Below are 14,529 nucleotides of genomic sequence, written 5' to 3' on the forward strand. Positions count from 1 at the left end.
TCAACTTCTGGCCTGACCTTGAAACTTGTCCTGGCTTCTTTAAGGCAGACAAGGGAGAGAGATAGTGAAAATTATGACCGAGTGCATGAGGTAGTGGGCTTTAAAAGCCTTTTTATGCAATGTGTTATGTATGGTAGTTAAGGACAGGATTTATCACTATCTTTGCATTTGAAAGAGGCTTCTGACACTTTGACTGCCCGTGGTTATAGCCTGCTTCAGGCAGGCTGTGCTTCACCTTGCGCTGAACGACTGTTTAGCAAGGAACAACCATTTCCAGGTCTATAAACTCGCTGGAAAAGGTTCTGTGATGTTGGTCTATTTGTTAAACCTGGAAAGAACAAAAGACTTCTCAATCGACTTGCTGTTGCATTATGCATGTATTGTCAAATTACAGTGTGGGGTAGACAATAAGGAGCAGTAAGACACATGCACATGCACAGTGACTCTCTCTCACTCACACACACATACAATGTATGCATGCACATGCACACATGCACGCAGACACAGGCACACACACATAAGAAACACATCCGTTACACACACATACACTCACATACTCAAACACACATAAATACACATACACAAATAAACTAGGAGTTTTGACAATGTCAAATCCTTGTTGTTGATGTAAAACAATGTTTCCCCAAGCATAGTGGTGTAAATTTTCTGAATTAATGGTGCAAATTTACCTACACCTACATGTAGTGCCATTTCTTATATATCACAACCCCCCCTCCAACCAGCAACCCTTCCTGATCCATCCCTTAGCCCAATTAAAGATTCATAACTATAACAAAGGGTCATATTTCTTTATGGTTGATCTTTATCCAGCACATTTCCTGCCAATAGTGCTGTAAGAGAAAATGTCAGATGCCATTTCATGCTACCTTGGTTTGCCTCTGTGAGGAAATGGCAACGTGTATTGAAAATCACTGGACTATGAATGTCAGGCATTGTACACCATCTTCACAGCTCTCAAGGAGATAAGGCAGTGAGGTTGTTTCTCGTCTTAGGATTTCACTGGGACCTCCTGACATCTCAGAAAGGAAGGACCCTTCAAGCTGTGGGCGGATGATCTTTTCAGCACCAAGGAGAAAGCCGCCAGGTCAACCTACCTAAGTGGATACCGGGTTGGGATGGTCTGTGCAACTTGTAGAATTTCTGGTGAGTGCAAAGCATTTCTGTCTGAAAACAGTGCATGCATAGTATATTTGTGGAGTCAGACTTACATGTAGTTTTATTGTTACAAAAAGTTTACCATTTGGAATTGTAGTGATCCCTTTTTTATTGAGACAGACAACCGTTTTATGTACAGTCAACTCTGCTCAAGAAGGCCACTCAGAAGACAAATAGCCTATATATATATGGACAGGTGATCACTATAAACAGGATTCTTAATGCTTGTGTCAAGGGGAAAAATTATCTAAAAGACTACTACCATCAGGTGGGTTACATTGGTCACATGTCCTTATGTGGAGGTGGTCCCTTGTACAGGTTTGACTGTAGTCAAAACAATTGTATGCACCAAAACAAGATCACCTCCATCCATGAATGAAAATGCTACACTTAGTCTTGTTCTTTAAGAAAAGATTGTTTTAGAATTGTGAACATCAGTAGGAGTTTCCCAGTTGATAATCCAAAATTCATATATAAAACTTACTATTATTAAGATAATGACAGCACCACTAATTACCAACTCTTATGAATTTCTTCCTAAATCCCTGCAAGGGTCTCTTGAAGTTTCCCCTCCAACCTTGCTTCCTCTGGGAAATTCTGAAATAAGCCTCATCACTCCTCTGCATGACAGTTGAGGTTATTAGTTATTGCTTCATAACCAGGATGTCTGGCATCAGATGGGTTGAGTATCAGTGTTATATAAGGACATGCATGTTTACTGCTGATACTGCATGTTCCTGTTACTGCTGGTTTGATTCTCTTGCATTTAATTTAGTATTATTTTTTTCCAGTTTAAAGATGAACGAATATCTCTAAACATATCTTCTTTTGGGATGTGATCTTGCTTGCCTGATAGTGTACAGGTCTTCATTTCTACAGGTAAAAGGTTCATGTTTATGACTTAAACCTGGAACATGGAACTTAACGACCAATGATGCCACTATAATGTGTCTAAAGGGACCCAACATGATTGTAAATCATTGCCATGTACCATATTCTGTTAACTACAGTTATAGGAATGTCCTGTAGTTACTGAAACATTGTAAAATTCAATACAGACTGTGATAATACATGCAACATATTAGTATAAGTATAGACCCCACGGCTGTCATCCACCACATTCCATACAGTTTTTGTTTAATCAGATTACCCTTTGGAGGTGACATTAAACCTTCAATCATGTGTCTTAGCAGAGCCTTGAGCCTGTTAAATAACCCACCACACTTAGAGCTTGTTGATTTGAGTAGGAGACCAAACTGGTATGAGATTGAATGCCTAATTCTTTTCCTTCAGGCATATGGTGTGGTATTGTGTAGTTTAAACTTTGTACAATTATGGTGAACACAACCTAGACAAAAAAAATCCCATATCAAACTAGGTTATCAGAGGGTATTACATAATATAATAGAGAACATCACTCTACACTTCCTGTCTTGTTTCAAAACATCCTGTTGTTGGCAGACTTTGACGCTCTTGTCTTCATATTTCAAAATATAGTTTATTTTCCCAAGGGTAAACAGATTATCTTTATTTATTTATCAAACTTGAACTTAAACTTATAGCATCGCCTTGCCTTGGTGACTTAAGTTAACCCATGTATATTGAATCATGCAGCATGTATAAATTTATTTTTTAAATTGCAGAGGAGTAAAATGTCATTGATGTAAAGATGACTGGAGAACTTTTGCACTGCACTCCACAAGAAAAGGTCTGTAAATGATGCTGATTGTTAACTTGGATAACATCTAGACCTCCATACTAGACAGGACCAATCTGACACTTAAAAGTATAAGGAAAGGATTTGCAAAGTTTACGTTTGTAAGAAAAGCTGTCAGTTATACAAGGGCCAGACAGTCAGAGTGTTTGTGCAGAGTTAATCTCCACTTCCCTGAACGATTGAGAGAACCAAACAATACATCCAACAGTTGTGTCATGGAATTTGTCCACCCATGTTTGCAATTTTTCTAATGGGAAAAGACAAGCTTTTCTATGTCACTGTTTAATTTTCTTGTACAAGAAGATGGATTGCAACATTTGAAGAAAAAACTTACGATGTAAATCTCACCTGAAATGAAGAGTTCCTTGAAATCTACTATACATTCGAGTGATCGGCAAGTTATGTGAAAAGGTTACCTTCTGGCTAAAAGAAATTAGTTTCTTGCCCAGTAACCAAGGCAGAGGTGTCATCCATTTTTTTTCTATTCTAGCACATCCCTTTTGTCGCACATGTCATGAAAATAACAAATGTCAGCCATAGAATGCCCAAGGTCAAAGCTTGGGCTACTTTCTCCTTCAGAGATAACCTTCAGAGGACAGCCATGGCAAAGGTGGAAGGTCAGAGCTATCCTCACCCCAGGAGTAAGGAATAATGTCATTTAGAGAATGAACACTGCTATAAGAAGCTTATAGCATTAACCCAGGGAAATGAGCATCAGTGATAGCTGTTGGCACTAACAAATGCAGCAGGGTGCATCGTTGTGTCAGGATCTCCGGGTCTAATGGAGATAATCCTCCTTATCATCCACATCCAGAAACCTGCGAGGGAACCTTCCTGTCAGCTTATCTTCTGTAGAATCTCCGGATCTCTGCCGTGGCCCGACATCTTCTATTCACGCTACAGTCAGTTAGCCTGTTAATAAAGAACGCTGTCGTCCATGTTTGATTTGTTTTCGTCGGCTCTTGCAGTGATCATGACACCTGTTGTGATTTAGGTAGGATCATAGTGAGACGTTGAAGACTTCTATGACAGTGAGTTGTCCATTACTTGTGAGTGGGACAGAGCACTTGCAGGTGTGTATGTGATGGCCAATTAATGTTATGAAATATAATTACTAAGTTACTTCATTATTTTCTACATAAACCCTTTGGCCATTCTTCAAATTCAGGTTTGTTTTGCTCATTCGTCAGTGTTGCTACTTGTCGTTCTGTGAATCTATTTTATTGATGGTATGCAAAGAAATAAACAAACAAATTATAACAGAAGGTAATTGAATCCAAATGTCACAAATATTGCAGCATGAATTCTTGAAGGCAAAGCACAGAAACATAACATCGATCTAAATGATAATGTGAATTGTTCATCAGACTGTGTATCATATATATTATGATATCATTTGTGATTCAGTTCTGAGAGCCAAGGGCATTATGGCAGCTGGTATTTGGCGAGATTTTCCAGGTGCTTAAGCATGTAATGCACTTATGGGATATGTTACCTGTACTCCCCACCGTACACACACCTGTCAGGCAGATGGGGGGGGGGTATTCTCAGTCTGGGTCATCAGTTATATTTAGTGCTGACTCAGTCAGTGATATTGCTGTCACTGAGCCGACTATCACTCAGAATGTGGAAATGGTCAGAATGCATTAACATCACAATATCATTTTCTTTTTTCATTATATTCTTTTCTATTAAGATTATGGTAGTTATAAAACAAATGTAGTCTTCTCTTCTATCTGTTATGTATCCAGTGCTGGCTCAGTAAGTGATATTGCTGTTAATGAGCCGAATATTCTTCAGAATGTGGCAATGGTCAGAATGATTTAACATCACATTATCGTTTTCTTTTGTTTTTATTTCATTTTATTACATTCTTTGCTATTAAGATTATGGAAGCAATCTTAGAGAAAAGGTAGTCTTCCTTTCCTACTGTTGTAATGTACTCAGTGAAATTTATGTGAGGATTTTTTTATTTTTAGAGAGTTGACTAAATATTTGTGACCCCTTTTTTTGCCAACCCCTATTGTCTGGACAGTGCATACCTCTTTTATTTCTGTCTTTCCCATTTCTACCCCCTTTAGAAAATGGCATAGCCCTCTGAGTCAGTATTTGTGATACTTAAATTTTGCGTACATCTACCCAAGAGACTAGAAACAGTGTATCATTCCCAAGCCGCCTACTGTTTAGATAGGATTCTCCAGCTGATTTAGCAAGGTAATCTGTGCGGTGAGGGTGTTTTCATAGGCATGGGTGCAGCTTCAAGGCCATGTGTGGTCTATAGGGAAGAGTCCCATACAGAAAAGAGCAATATTTTACAATTCTGAGAACAGTTAATATCCTGTTTTTGTTGTCTTAAACACTTGGCAGGAATGTTGAACTAAGCAGTGCAAAAAGGAGGATCATAGTACACCTATGGTTTACTGTGCAGCTACGTGTAACTTTAGGTTATCGTAAGTTTGTACCAATGGTATACCAATGTTACAGTCGTTATTTCATAACTATGGAAATCTCATAGTTGCTATTTCAACCTGTATTAAAGTATGAAATTAAAGCATTCTAAGGTTTTCTAAATAAAATATAATATACAATGTACCCGTAATGTGATTCGAATAGCAATGAATTGGGGATTGATACTTCTTACATTTCAGTCCTCTAATCTACATGTTTACTGAAAGGACAGTGTGGAAATACATGATTGTATTTCAGTCAATCCAAGAGGATGCACTCTCAGACTGTTGAGAAATATTTAAACATTCATGTTTTCTAATAAAAGATAAATATAATACAAATAAGATTTAATGTAATTCGTGATTGATAACTTCCTTACATTTCATGCAGTGTCAGTGTATGGCAATTCAAGAGATGTGGTGTCAGACTGTTGAGAAATATTGACTATTCTTTCATTGTTCTGTCAACTTCTGTGTGTTTACAAGTCTGGCCCTTGCCCTTTGTGTTTCCTCTTTGCATCTGACAAGTGACCCTTTCACCACACTACCTGCACAGAGCTTAGACACCTGCGGGGGGAATAAAGAGCAAGGTGTTTTCTCAGAAACTTGAGACAGCTTTCCCGACAGATCCCTCTAACTCACTTATATTACTTCATTATCTATGAATGGTCCTGGAATGTCTGAACCTCCAGACAATGCTATTGTTGGCTGTCCATGACAAAATCAAGGGACAAGTCTATGACGTAAGTTATCGTTCTACAAATAAACACACACAAAAAATGTACTTATCTGTATGGCAAAACCTGCAAATTTGTGAAAAGACGTGTTTTAAGTGTTGTGGTTGTAGACAAGAAGCATTTTGTGAGTTTGTTGATGTATATTTATGAAAGTAGTCATCACCTAATATTGTTTTGCTTGGCTTCACAATTGAAGTATTCTATTGGTTAAAGTACATTCCTACTGGGCTCTCGTAGGGTTTGTTGGTATCATTTTTTTAGTATTGTATGGCGTCAACATTGAACTTTGTGTTACATCAAAGAATGTTTTTGAGAAACAGAGTGTCCAATTCCTACCAGACTGTTGTAACAGGACTTTGATTGAATAGAATAAAAATCAGAAGTAATGATAACTGATTTCTGAAAACCCACATTTAAACCCTCCACTTTTTAAAAGCACCTCAGCAGGCCTGAGTCGGTGCTGTTTCATGCTCCCGACAGGTGGTCATGTAGATTAACAGGTACCAAAGCAAACGAAAACACACCATTCACTGTTTGCCACCGCGCGAATTACTTTCGCAAACTCAATCTGCAAAGGAAAATCTACTCAACCCATTCCCCAGTAACAGAAGGCAGTGTGTATGCTTCCATTTAACCACGCTTAGTCGTACGGCAATCTCTCGCTCTTATTATTGACATTGAGTCGTAATTACGTTTCCCCGTTTATCCGCACTCCAAATTGCCATTGGAGCGATGGAAATTAAATGCCTAATGAAGTGCCTTGAAAAATGCCAAGATCAAAATTGGATTGAGATTAAATTGATTTTACAGCGAAACAGGTGTTGTTGTCTTTCCTAGTTGTCCATAAAATTGAATCAGGAAGCCAGGGGACATTCAAGTGAAGCTGAACCCCCCTTGGTAGATGTATGTGCCCAGAATTTGTCGCCGCACCATACAATGGTTCCCAAAATTTTACCTCAAGTTGATCGTACTAGCTATTCTGAAATTGTGGCATTGAATTAGCAGCTACGAAACTGAGGCATTGATTTATAACTTTTCCTTCCATAGCTGATTGCTACTTTCCACCACACAACAGTACATGTATGTGCTGAGAATTTGTTGCAGCACCATAAAATGGTTCTCAAACTTTAACCTCAACCTAATTGTAGAAATTGTAGCATCAGTTTTGAAATTGTAGCATTGAATTAGCAGCTACAAATCTGAGGCATTGATTTATATCTTTTAAGTGAAACTGAATCCCCTTTGATACATGTATGTGCCGAGAACTTGTTGTATCCCAGATTAAAACAGCACCATGCAATGGTTTCCAAACTTTTACCTCAACTCAATCGTACTAGCAGTTGAATTAGCAGCTACGAATCTGAGGCATTGATTTACAACTTTTCCTTCCATAGCTGATTGCTACTTTCCACCGCACAATGAGCCGAATGCCCACGGCCATTGCCTTCCCCAAAATTGCTCATTTCATTGATTCCCTTCGCATCCTCAGAAGGATAGTATACCTCTGATCACTCCAGTTATAGCTGTTATCTGCCCCAATAAGGGAGGTAATGACCTTGAATGACCTTCTCCTGAAATCAAGGGCACATGGAAATGTGAGCGTGAAGGTGGTTCAATAAGCGCAAACAACTTGAAGCGTTGTAGCGTGTCAATCTGTTGGTATTGCGTGTTATGTTTGTTGCTTTTGCATACTAAGGTGTTTTTCAACAATACAGTGGCAATGTTGTCTTTTGTTCTGATGAAATATTGCACTTTTTTTCCATTACTAACACCTACACATGTGGGGCTCCTATTGAACCTTGTGGGACATTGAGTAAAGAAATGATGTAATGTGTTGCTCTATAAATCCTACCATTGTACAAACCTACCTATAAAAACATTTGTTTTGTTTTGTCTTGAATTGTTGTGATTTACATGAGAAAGGAAAAAAATTATGGCTATTTTGGGGGAGTGCCGGTATTGAACAAATATTGCTACAATTTACAGCACAGTAAATCTTCGTGTGATAGTGAAGAGTAAGTTTTCTACAAACATTTACAAAAGAGATGATAAAAGCATACCTTTTGCCTTTGAATTATTATGATTTATGTGTTGAAAGAATTTTTGAAAAACCTAGTCTGCTGGGGGTTTCAGCCAAAGTATTGCTGTTAGTAGTAATATACTGCACTGTAAAACATGTTGTAATTGTGTAAGCTAAGTTTTCTACAAACATTTACAGACACGACTGTAAAAACATATATTTTGAATTGAAGTGTAGTGATTTATCATGCTGGCAAAGAAGCAAAAATGTTTAAAGTGATGTTGAACAAAGCCCCTGACTGTTAGAACACCTGTGTTCATTATGTGGTGTATGGCACCTAATCCACCCTCCTGTCTACAAGGCATGCCTACATGGAACCGAGCCCTGAGCAAAACCTGTATAATTGGATTTTGTTATTAGACACACCTATATTTCTCCTCAACACCTGCACAAAGACTGTGGAGTGTGAAAACTGGCAAGGTGCCACACATTTTACTTGTGTACCCTGTTTCTTGTAAGCACAGACTTGAACCTCATACATATGAGTGATCTGAAGCAGGTCTTTTAACCTATTGACTCATTTTTCCTTGTCTTAAGTGTCAACACCTTGGAAAAGTTGGTACATTTTTGGGTAGGTGTTGAGTAGTACTGATTGAAGTTTGCACAGATGAACCTGACAAAGACAGTTGTTAAGCCAGAAACAAAAACAGAAACAAAAGGAGTTTTTAAACTCCTTTTAATATCTGCTGCAAGGCAAGGGCTGTTAGTCAATTTTTAAGTGAGGGACATAAGAGGGAAAAGTTGTGTCTTGTACAGAATGACATAGAAATTGATAGCAGCAAGGAACTTCTTGAAAGCAGTTTTTCCAAGCTGATAAGTAGAATAAATGTCCAGAAAAGAGCAGAAGACTAGTTTACCACGTGTCCTATAGATTTTCAACTTTAAAGTTTCATAATTTCAGGAAAAATTAAAAGGCAGAAACAGAATCTTTTTTAAGGAAGACGGACTACTAAACTTTGCATCCAAACGCCTGAACTTATCGTAAAACTAATGTATCCTCACTTTAGGCATGGTGTTAATAGTTTCTCACACAAAGCAAAGTGACTACTGTGGGTATTATCTAGTCTATTTGGTGCGCAGAGTTAACAACAGGGTGATAATTATAGCTATAGTTAACACCCACAGGCAGCAGATTATCACCCACAGTTGTTTGAAGTACCTGGCAGTCGTAAACTGTGGCCAGTTTGTGGACCCCCGACAGTTTTATTGGCATATTGTACAAACAAGTTGACTTTGTCCCCATCAGGGGTTGTTTACTTTACCTGCTTCTGATTCACAAAGATTAAATGGATTGTCAGCAAGTTTGTTCACCACATGTAAATGTGCCTTCATAAATGTTCCAGTGAACTTCAAGCATGAAAGTCAGTAAGTTTGATAGCTGGGTAGCTTTATATCTGCTTGCATTTCCCTGGAACAGTACTAGTGTATGAACTTATAATATCTTGAAAGTTGCTCTACTAAGAAGTCTCAAATCTTGAAGACTAGCAGTCCTTAAATTATTAAACAGGAATCATAATTTGGCATGTGTGCTGTTATGAATATCATGGTATTTTGACTTTTGATGTTGCATTTTTTGTTGCACAATTCAATGAGGTCTAACCATTGTGCACCTATCAATATAAACCAGTGTCTAAGGGTGGATATAAAGTCATCACAAAACGTAGGAAATACTGCTTTCCTTTCACATTTACAATATTTGTTTAAGTTTTTTTCAAAACTAAGATGGCATCATCAAACAACCATACATTGCAAGTCCTGTATCCCCCTTTTTGCCCTCTATATTGAGTATATTGACTGGTGCATTGCCCCTCCATGCATACCACTGACCGCGTCCCAAGTTAATATATGTTTCCCCGTAGGATCTGTTATCTCCCCACTACCAGTCATCCACCATCTACCTTTGGGACCGCGCCAGGCCTCCACATAAAAATCAATAGAATAATTCCTGGCCCGCGACTCATGTTACCTGACAATGTTGTTGCCCCCTGGTCAGCTTACCTGATTCACAGACATATCCCAATTTTACCTGAAGTCGTCTTCTCTGAAATAAGTTTGAGATAGAAAGCTTGATTATGTGTCAAGAACAGGAAATGGGATTTCCCCTTGGCTCTGATGTTCACCTCTACACTTCAAAGGTTTCCTGCTATATAGAGCATGAAATATTATTTGCCTTAAATGTATTCTACATCAGAGCTATGGCAGTTGTTCCAGTGAAATCTGTCTTGTCATAAAATCAATTATATTGATGTTTTGGAATCAATTTGCACAACATTTCATCTTAGTTGTCGTATTGGAGACTTTCAATCTGGTTCACCCACCAGTGGTGGAGGTGTTGCAGAATTTACATCTTATATATTAACACCAAAAATTTTACAATGATTTAATAACAGTAATCAAAACACATATTAATGACACACCTTTTTTGTCCTTTTACCTTAAGCTATAGATTACACTGTGGAGGCCTATGGTGATATCAGCACTTACACATGGTGTCTTTGAATACTAGTACTTGATAAGAACTTTAGCAGATAACTTTAACATAGCCGAAAAAACTTTTCTGCAAAAAGCACGCCCTCTTTAGTTATCACGGTTTCTCTTTAAGATTACCTCGGTAGATTCATCAAGATTTCATCATGGCAGAAAACGATGTTAAGTGCGTTTCAGTTTTTCATTTGCTCCACTGGGCAACCAGCTTCTCTCCTTGGCAATTTGGTAATACCTCCCTGGTATCAGTGATAAGGGAAGAATAGATAGTCCTACTTTGCAATGGAAATGCGGCATCTTCTTGTGTCTAACTGATGGACCAGGACTTTCCAGGCAGAAATCAATACCATGGCCAGCGATTGAGGAGAATCTAATTTTGTGTGCAATCAATTTACCATGAAATAACCTCCTTTTCTGTGCTCCTTATACACCTGGTAATTAAATCAAGCAGATTGTGGCAACTTCTCACACCTCCGTTTCATGGAAGACCATCACCAGTAGCTTTACTGTCTTAGTTCTATTCAGTCCAGTAAATTAAAAGGAGAGAGGTTTTTTTTCATTCCAGATGGTCGTTGCTGATTATAGCGAGGATGTTTCGGGGATGGCTATTGACATTCTGATAGAGTAAATCCTTCGGAATTAAGGATAGTGCGAGGCAGAGATAGCCCACAAAGATAGGCCGAGTTGTAAGTTGTGAGAATCGATATTTGTTGCTTGTAGCGGCGCATGTGTCGGTCAGCTGCGGATGTTATTTGGGATGTGGGTAGCATGTGGGAGTGACATTCAACATTCCTTGATCAGCCAGGGTCATGCTCGAGACCTAGTGATGCCCTGTAGCTGGTTTCTCTTTCTTGCCTCCCCCCTCCCTTCCTCTCAACATGGGCGGTTTGTGTAGAGCGATGAGCAAACTCATCAACAGCCATGGAGAGAAATCGCACTGCTAAGGGAATGCCATTGATCGCTGACAATGTTGGATGAAAAATTCTGTGCCCCGACCCCGATGCCATCTGTCTAAACATCCATCAAAAACAGTATAAAATCAAGCCAAGAGGCTGTTTTGTTGGAACAATAAAGAGATGGAAGAAAAGAGCATTCTTTGCTCCCAGAGAGATGAGCTTTGTTCTTTTCTCCGTGCCCCGCCGGCAGAATGTCATTGATACGTATTCAGATGCCAATTGTTGTTCGCCATGCTCTGGTGCAGCCAGCACACAGCATCGCATGTTTGATGTGCATTGAATTTGAAAAGTAGGCTGCCAACCCCCCCCCCCTTTCGTCCGCGGGGGCGGAAGTGCTCCTTCCATCTGTTCCTCACTGCGGCCTCACACCTAACCCTGGCCCGGGCAGTGTTTGTGAGTCGGTCTGCGCTGGGCATATTTGTGAAGAGGTGCAACATGGCAAGGACAAACATATCTCCTCTCTGGGTAAATTTACTAATATGGCTTTAGGTATAATCAGCTGTGTGAGGGCTGCCCCGACACAGACCTGTAGGATTTGGGTCACAGCGAGAGGATCCCAACGTTTACTTTTCCGCCAAATCAAATGTCGAACCCGACATTTTTCTTGCGTTATTGATACGAGGTCGACTGTCCCCTCCCCATATTTCAACGTGGGGCCGATTGTGTGTCCTGGGTACCCTTGTATCTTGGGCGGAAAGTCAGCCAATGTGACTGTGGCTTTTCCGCCTCTACCTCCATCCATCATGTAAAGGTTGCCGTCAATTACAGCCTCGCCAGCCACACACATCAAGCCCTCGCTGACAGCCACGGATGATTTATCGCTCCTCTCCGCTGCGACTCTCTGTACTCTTGGCTCTCGCTGTGTCCCTCCTTTTGTTGTCGACTTGTTGTACCGTAGCCAGTCGCAAAGGTTACATTTTGTCTGGATCGCTCCCTTACCTCAGTGGCAAACTACAGATGAATCTCAATGACTGTCCCAAATACAACTGAAATACAAGACGTATACATATCAACTTTCCATTACATGTACCCTGTTGTCGACTTGTTGTACCATAAAAATGTTACCAGTCACAAAGGTTACATTTTCTCTGGATCGTTCCTTACCACCGGTGGCAAACTACAGATGAATCTCAATGACTGTCCCAGATACACCTGAAATACAAGACATGTACATATCATCTTTCCATTACATCTACCCTGTTGTCCACTTGTTGTACCATAGAAATGTTAGCCAGTCGCAAAGGTTACATTTTCTCTGGTTTGTTCCCTTACCGGTGGCAAACTACAGATGAATCTCAATGACTGCCCCAAATACAACTGAAATACAAGACACATACATATTAACTTTTCATTTACATGTACCCTGTTGTCAACTTGTTGTACCGTAGAAATGTTAGCCAGTCGCAAAGGTTGCATTTTCTCTGGATGGTTCTCTTAATACCGGTGGCAAACTACAGATGAATCTCAATGACTGTCCCAAATACAACTGAAATACAAGACACATACATATTAACTTTTCATTTACATGTACCCTGTTGTCGACTTGTTGTACTGTAGAAATGTTAGCCAGTTACAAAGGTTACATTTTCTCTGGATCGTTCCCTTAATACTGGTGGCAAACTACTGATGAATCTCAATGACTGTCCTAAATACAACTGAAATACAAGACATGTACATATCATCTTTCCATTACATCTACCCTGTTGTCCACTTGTTGTACCGTAGAAATGTTAGCCAGTCGCAAAGGTTACATTTTCTCTGGATCGTTCCCTTACCAGTGGCAAACTACAGATGAATCTCAATGACTGTCCCAAATACAACTGAAATACAAGACGTATACATATCATCTTTCCATTACATCTACCCTGTTGTCCACTTGTTGTACCATAGAAAAGTTAGCCAGTTGCAAAGGTTCTCTGGATCGTTCCCTTAATACTGGTGGCAAACTACAGATGAATCTCAGTGACTGCATAGTCCCAAATACAACTGAAATAAGATGCAAGACATACACATATTAACTTTCCATTACCTGGACTTGGAGGAGAAAACATTGACCTTTTTTGCCATTGGTGCATGGCCTAATCCTTTTCAGTCGTAAACTGAAGAAAAAGGTACATCCATTTATCCATTATCCTACAGCATAAGATGTCATCACTCCAAAGGTTTCCAGGTCTAGACTTAGTAATCTTGGTGGGACATTTTGTGACTCGCTGTCGTGAGCTTGATATATACTCTTTACATGACAAACTTAATTCTCTCTTTACATCATCTTGACAATGGAGCCAACAAAGTTTTAAGGCCAGTAAGTCAGCAGTATGTTAAATGTAACTTCTTTTTATTGTCTCCACCTTTTGTTAAATGTAACTTCTTTTGGGGGCCACTACTTAGCTGGCAGTATGTTGAACGAAACTTCTTTTTCATTGTTATAATGTCTCGTTAAAAGTAACTTCTTTTTTTGGGCCTCTTTTTTTCTCCAGGGCATGAGCATGGGCATGAAATTTGCTTTATTCGGGGCAGTAGACATCTCATTTATTGCATCTTTACTTTATTGGTTGGGCTGACATGCAGCCAAGGCTGCCCAACTAGCCAGAGGCGGTGGCTATTTTGGCCCAAAGCCAGGGCAAGGGCAAATTAAGAGCTTATTCGTCCAGTTCTGAACTGGTAGTAGTGGCCGTGCCCCAGGTCTTGCCGCTTTATATGTTATGGATTTTTTAAAACAGAATAAAGGTGTGGCTCTCCTTAAAACAGGACCAACCAACAGGTTTTAAAATGTGGCTGCAATTCCTGTTAGCTGTGTAGAAATCCAGGTTAACAACACTGACAACTGGGCAGAGATCACCCAACCTTGTGGTCTAGATATGGTAATACTAACCCCCAGACCACAGCCCATTACAACTGATCCATTTGCTATTTAGTCCTTGTACATTATGTA

Source organism: Branchiostoma belcheri, unplaced genomic scaffold (genome assembly GCF_001625305.1).
Source record: "Branchiostoma belcheri isolate BF01 breed outbred unplaced genomic scaffold, Haploidv18h27 scaffold10, whole genome shotgun sequence".
Lineage (NCBI taxonomy): Eukaryota > Metazoa > Chordata > Leptocardii > Amphioxiformes > Branchiostomatidae > Branchiostoma > Branchiostoma belcheri.